The sequence below is a fragment of the Theropithecus gelada genome, chromosome 18 (assembly GCF_003255815.1).
Source record: "Theropithecus gelada isolate Dixy chromosome 18, Tgel_1.0, whole genome shotgun sequence".
Taxonomy (NCBI): Eukaryota; Metazoa; Chordata; class Mammalia; order Primates; family Cercopithecidae; genus Theropithecus; species Theropithecus gelada.
In genome coordinates this window covers 70122722-70128691 of record NC_037686.1, presented here as the reverse complement: position 1 = coordinate 70128691, position 5970 = coordinate 70122722, and positions in this window count along the sequence as shown.

The following is a 5970-nucleotide window of genomic DNA, read 5'->3' as shown; positions in this document are numbered from 1 at the left end:
GTGAAGGGAGCGAAACCCCGGCCACTCAACCCCAGCGGGGGGAAAAAAGAAAAACCCTTAAAAAAAAAAAAAAAAAAAAAAAAAAAAAGAATAGAAGGAAAATAATACACGTAAACTAAACATCTTCAGCCTCTGTGCTAAGAGTAGCCATACGCTCAAGATCTTTCCAACCAAGTAGTTGTTCCTTGTTCATCTCTCTAAAGGCATTAATTACTTGTATTCACAATGATTTACCTATCGTTTTATTGCAGTCAGAGAAAAAAATTTTCAAATGTAAGAAATATGATGCCGTTTCTGTTTTGGAAAATTATTACACTGGTGATGTCATAAAAGCTGAAAATGAAATTTCCTAATTCTACACTTAACACAGTTCATGGATTTTCCTTAGAAGTAAGGTGTCATTAAAGATTCAGAAATAATTTCAATTATTCATTGCTTTTGAGTTGTGAAATAATCCCAAATTGCTAAATAATTTTTTAAAAATAAAGGATTCAAGTTTCTAACTCTACCCAAAATGGAGTAACTCACTGCAAACTATGGATACCACAAAGTGCAACTAAAAACCACAAACAAAATACAAATACTGATCTATCGAAAATAACAGCAAGCAGACCACAGTGCATTTCTTGTTTTGTTTTGTTTTGTTTTTTTCTGTTTTGTTTTGTGTTTTTCTTTTATCCCCAGCTTTGACCCAAGCATAGGCTGGCTAAGGCAGGTCACTGAACAATACAAATGGACAACAAAATCTTAAGAAGAGACTGTCCTTATCAACAGAGAACTGGAACATTGGGCTTCTCTGAGCTTCCAGAGAATGGGAGAAATTATTTTTCCTCTCTCTCTCCCTCTGTCTCTCTCTTTCTCTCTCTCCCTCTCTGTCTCTCTCTCCAGGCCTGCCATGAGGGCTGCCTCAGTTACAGAGTTGCACTACATACAAATCGTAAGAGAAAACCCACCCATTAAAGAGAACAGCCATAAAAGGAAGCTCCAGTTGTACAAAGATTGAGGAGGATAAAAATCCTTTTTTTTCTATTCATTTTCTCTCCTTGCTTCACCCTGCAGGTAGGACCAGTCAACAGCACTGTGTGCCAAGGACTGTGCTAAAACTCTGAAAATATTTCTAAACAACAGAGCAAAGGCTTTGAAAGCAAAACTGATATTGAAAAAAGAAAAAAATGAATTAGTCAGAGATCCCCAGAGAAAAAGAACCAATAGGAAAATACATATAAATGTACAGGTTCAAATAATGAAAAAGAAAGCAAAGAGAGGAGGTCAGAAAAATAAAAAAGAATAAAAATAAAATAATAAAACAATAGGTCTAAACACATTTCGATTATTAAATTAAGAGATCTAATGACACTAACAGACAGAAATTGCTGGGTTGACTTAAAAAAAAAAAAAACAAGGCCGGGCGCGGTGGCTCAAGCCTGTAATCCCAGCACTTTGGGAGGCCGAGATGGGCGGATCACGAGGTCAGGAGATCGAGACCACCCTGGCTAACACGGTGAAACCCCGTCTCTACTAAAAAATACAAAAAAAACTAGCCGGGCGAGGTGGCGGGCGCCTGTAGTCCCAGCTACTCGGGAGGCTGAGACAGGAGAATGGCGGGAACCCGGGAGGCGGAGCTTGCAGTGAGCTGAGATCCGGCCACAGCACTCCAGCCTGGGCAACAGAGTGAGACTCCGTCTCAAAAAAAAAAAAAAAAAAAACAAGATCCAAGTGGATTCTGCCTTAAGAAAATTTACTTTAACTATAACGGTATAGGCATATTAAATGAAAGGACAAATATCCACAATGCAAAAGAAAACTAGAGTGTCTCTATTAATATTAAAACAAATCAAGTTTAGAACAAAAAAGTTACCAGGGATAAAACACATGCACACACACACATGTAGGTGAACATATCCAAGATGAACCAGGTACCAATGATGGAAGCACCGAAGCTGCAATGGGAGATCTAGTACTGCAGTCAGATATCAGTACTGAACGGGGTGATGTAGGAGTATGTATACTCCCTCATGTTCATTCAAAGAATAAAAGCCGTATTCCTTTTAGCCTAGATAATATAAATCACAAAATTGTTCATGAATGTCAGGAGCTCTCTTCATCTGTCATTACTACATCTCCCTCATCATTTGAAGAAAACAAGATTGTATTGGAGGAACAAAGTTCCAGAGAAGAAATTAGTTTAATGGAGAAAGTAAAGAAGAATGCTACACCAACCAGGAATACAACTTCTAAAGTGACCAGTAATTTGAGAATAAGAAGTAGATTTGCCAAGCCTAAACCAAATCTTGAGAAGATTTTAGGGACCAACAGGTTTGATGATTATCAGGAAGTTTCCAGTTTCTGTGCAACCAATGGGGAAGAACTGGAAACTCAAAGAGAAACAGAGAAAAATGCTTCCGAAGCAACAGAACTAGAAGATAAAAACCTCAGACCAGTTACAACAGCAGAGAATAAAGAACAGAGCAAATTGGCATGTGTACGTGGTATCCAAGGGACCAGGATTTCTCAAGAAGTAAACCTAACTGAGAGAAATGAAAATCAAGAGAGCTCTCAAGAGGCTCACGTGTTGTCAGTTGCTCCCATGGCTTCCTCTGAGACACAGCCCTGCACACTTGGTTTGCCGAGGGGTCTTGGTGAAAATTCTTTTGAAAAGCCCCAGATAAAGGACTCTAAAGGAGACAATGTGCTTACACTTCCTGTGCCAGGGTAAACACCAGTAAGTATTCCAGAAGTCCAACAAGAAAATATAATCAGTCCTCAAGACCTAACAGTGAATCCAGTTGCTAATGTACCTCACGATGGAGAAGATGAACAAGCATTTATTTTAACTCTGGTGGAAATCCAACCAATCTCCTTTTTCCATTAAACTAACGGAGAGTAGAAGAAATAACTGAAGCCACCACACAGTTAATGCCAAACCCTTCACTGCCAGCTCCTGTATTGGTCAAATCCGTGAATACTGAAGGGGTGGCATGAGTATTTATTTCCCAGCAACTTCAGTTGGTCAAGATGACATGGGTTTATCTATTTTTGAAAGAGGGGATTCTAAAAAGCTTCCTGATAATTTGGATCTTGTATCTAGGAAGAGATTTCATTGCAGGCTTGATGAAAATGACCACGTTCCTCCTGCCAAAAACTGTTCACTCACTTTAAGAGATGATTGTCAAGCATAGAGCTCTGAGGTGCACTCAAAGGAATTAACAAATGTTTTTGAGGAAACAGGGGAGTCTCGCAAGGGACAAGATACTTTTCCTACCTCAGGAAGCACATTGACTCAAACAGAGCAAGTTGAACCAAAAACCTCCAGAACCTCAAACAGAGCAAGTTGAACCAACTTTTCGGAGTACAGGATCTAGATCTCCCGATACACGCATAGACAAGACTGTGCCTCAGTTACCTCAGAATGAAATGATTGTGTCTGATAAGGAAGAAAGAAGTGACACTGCTCCTAAGTCTGAGCAAATGGACAGCAGAACATCATCTTCAAAAGCCCCACTATCCAGACCTGGCAGAAGACCCTTGGGATGTTTTATCTTTCATGTGTTCAAAGAATAGTTTGGAATCTGATGGACCTACTCAGGTCTATAGTAAGAAACGCCGAAAGCCTCTTATACCTGCACTAAGACAGAATCTGAAAAGATCCAATCCATCCAGTGAAAGCCAGAAAAAGAAGCAGGAGTCCTCTGATCCGCTTGCATCTCCAAGTGTTATTAATACTCAATCTGAGAATATTAGCAGCTCATCAACTCAGGTTTTTTGTGATCAGCCCTTACTGAAAGAAAGACACAAAAGTGGCCAAAAGAGGCCCCTGAAGGGAAGCCAACCACGGTCTCTGAATATTTCTTCAATGATGTCTTCATTGAAGTGGATGAAACAGAATAAAACAATCTTTTGTCTTTTTCTTTTTTAAATTAAGTCTAGGATTTCCAGAGTCAATTACATCAACAAAACAGTATTTAGAGCAAAACATCAATGTCTATTTTTCTTTAGGTTGATTTTGAATATTTAATGAGCTTGATTTGAAGCTTTTGTAATCAGTGGAAAACATTCCTGAGGTTCCTTTCATTCTGATTGATTTAGCATTTTGCAAAGAGCAAGCAATTAAGACTGCTTTCTCAGACAGAAATAACAACTCTGGTTTACAATTTGACTCTTCCTGTGCTAAGCATACATGGACATTTGGGAATGTTGTGGATATATGTCTCTGTATGAATTGCATTGCAGACAGATTTGGGGGTTGATTGTATCATATTTAATGTTTAGAAACTTCTTTTGTGAAGATTTATTTTTATTTTTAGAGGAAGATGATGAAGGATGAAGACCTTTTCAGTTGCTTCTAAGTACAGTCATTTTTCACATGATGTTTAAGTCAATGACAGATCGCATATATGACAGTGGTCCCATACAATTAAAATGGAGATAAAAAATTCCTATCATCTAGTGACATTATAGCCATCATAACATAGTGCGTTGCTCTTTTATGTTTAGACCTGTTTAGATACATGGATACTTACTATTGCATTACAACTGCCTACAGTATTCAACACAGTAACACACTATAGAGGTTTGTAGCCAAGGAGTGATAGGCTATACCACATAGCCTCGGTCTGTAGGGTGTGCAGCAGTCTGTACATCTCAGTGTTTGTAAGTACACTCAGCGTTGTTCCACACAAGATCACCTAACAAGGCATTTCTTAGAACATATAGTTAAGGGACACATGACTGTATATGAAAACAAATTGTCAAACTCCACTTTAGTATGGTAAATGTTAGATAACTTTTCTATTATCAGCTGTTTGTCTGACTGAAAAACACATACTTTTTCAGTTTATGGTGATGTAACATGAGTCCTAATTGAAAAACTAGTATTTAAACATAATTATTTCTAAAGATGACACAACAAAGAGCTTATTTATTTTTACATTTTTTATTTAAAAGGATATTCAGTTTTAGCTATTTTCACCCCTCAGATTATAAAGAAGGCATTAACAATTTTATGTTTGTCTCCTTTTTCTCTTTACTTTTAAATATATTTAAAATGATATAACTAATAATGTTTGGCCAGTATATGTTTGGAATACTTTTTTCCCTAAATTTAATGTATTGACTTTGTATTGTGAATTTTTCTGTTTTTCTTATTTCTGGGATATTCTCAGGATTTTCATGAGGGTAGAGGAAACTCAACTTTATGAGACAAATTTTCATACAAAAGGCAATCTCCTTGGTACACGCAGAGACATATATTAGTTTTTAAAAAGCCAATTTCTTCATAGATTTTTTTACCATTAAATTCTCAAGAAACACTTAGATCTTTAAGCATGGAACACAATCGTGATGTTAAAAATAGAAAATAAGACTTACTGCATGTTGTCACTCATAGGTGGGAATTGAACAATGAGAACATTTGGACACAGGGTGGGGAACACATTACACAGCAGGGCCTGACATGGGGTGGGGTTAGGGGGTAGGGATAGCATTAGAAGAAATACCTAATGCACATGACCAGCTAATGGGTGCGGCACACCAACATGGCACATGTATACATATGTAACAAACCTGCCCGTTGTGCACATGCACCCTAGAATTTAAAGTATAATAATAAAAATAAATAAATAAAAATAAAGTTAGTGATTATCATCAATATGAATTTAAGGTTTTAATTTCAAGATTTGATGATTGACACGTATAATTCTACAATCTACTCAAGCAGATCTGTAGTGGTTCCCTTTAGACTTCTCAAACAGCAAATTTACTCTGATTTTATTTAAGCCTCTTGGATTGATAATATATTATCTCAGGAGTTGGAAACCTTTTGCAAACTATTTTGGGTTTGCAGGCCAGAGGGTCTGTCTGGCAGCTACTCCGCTCTGCAATTTCAGTGTGAAAGAAGCCATGGACAGTACTTGAATGAAGGACTGTTGCTGGACTGGCCTTTTAGTTTGACCCCTATATTAGACCCCAAAT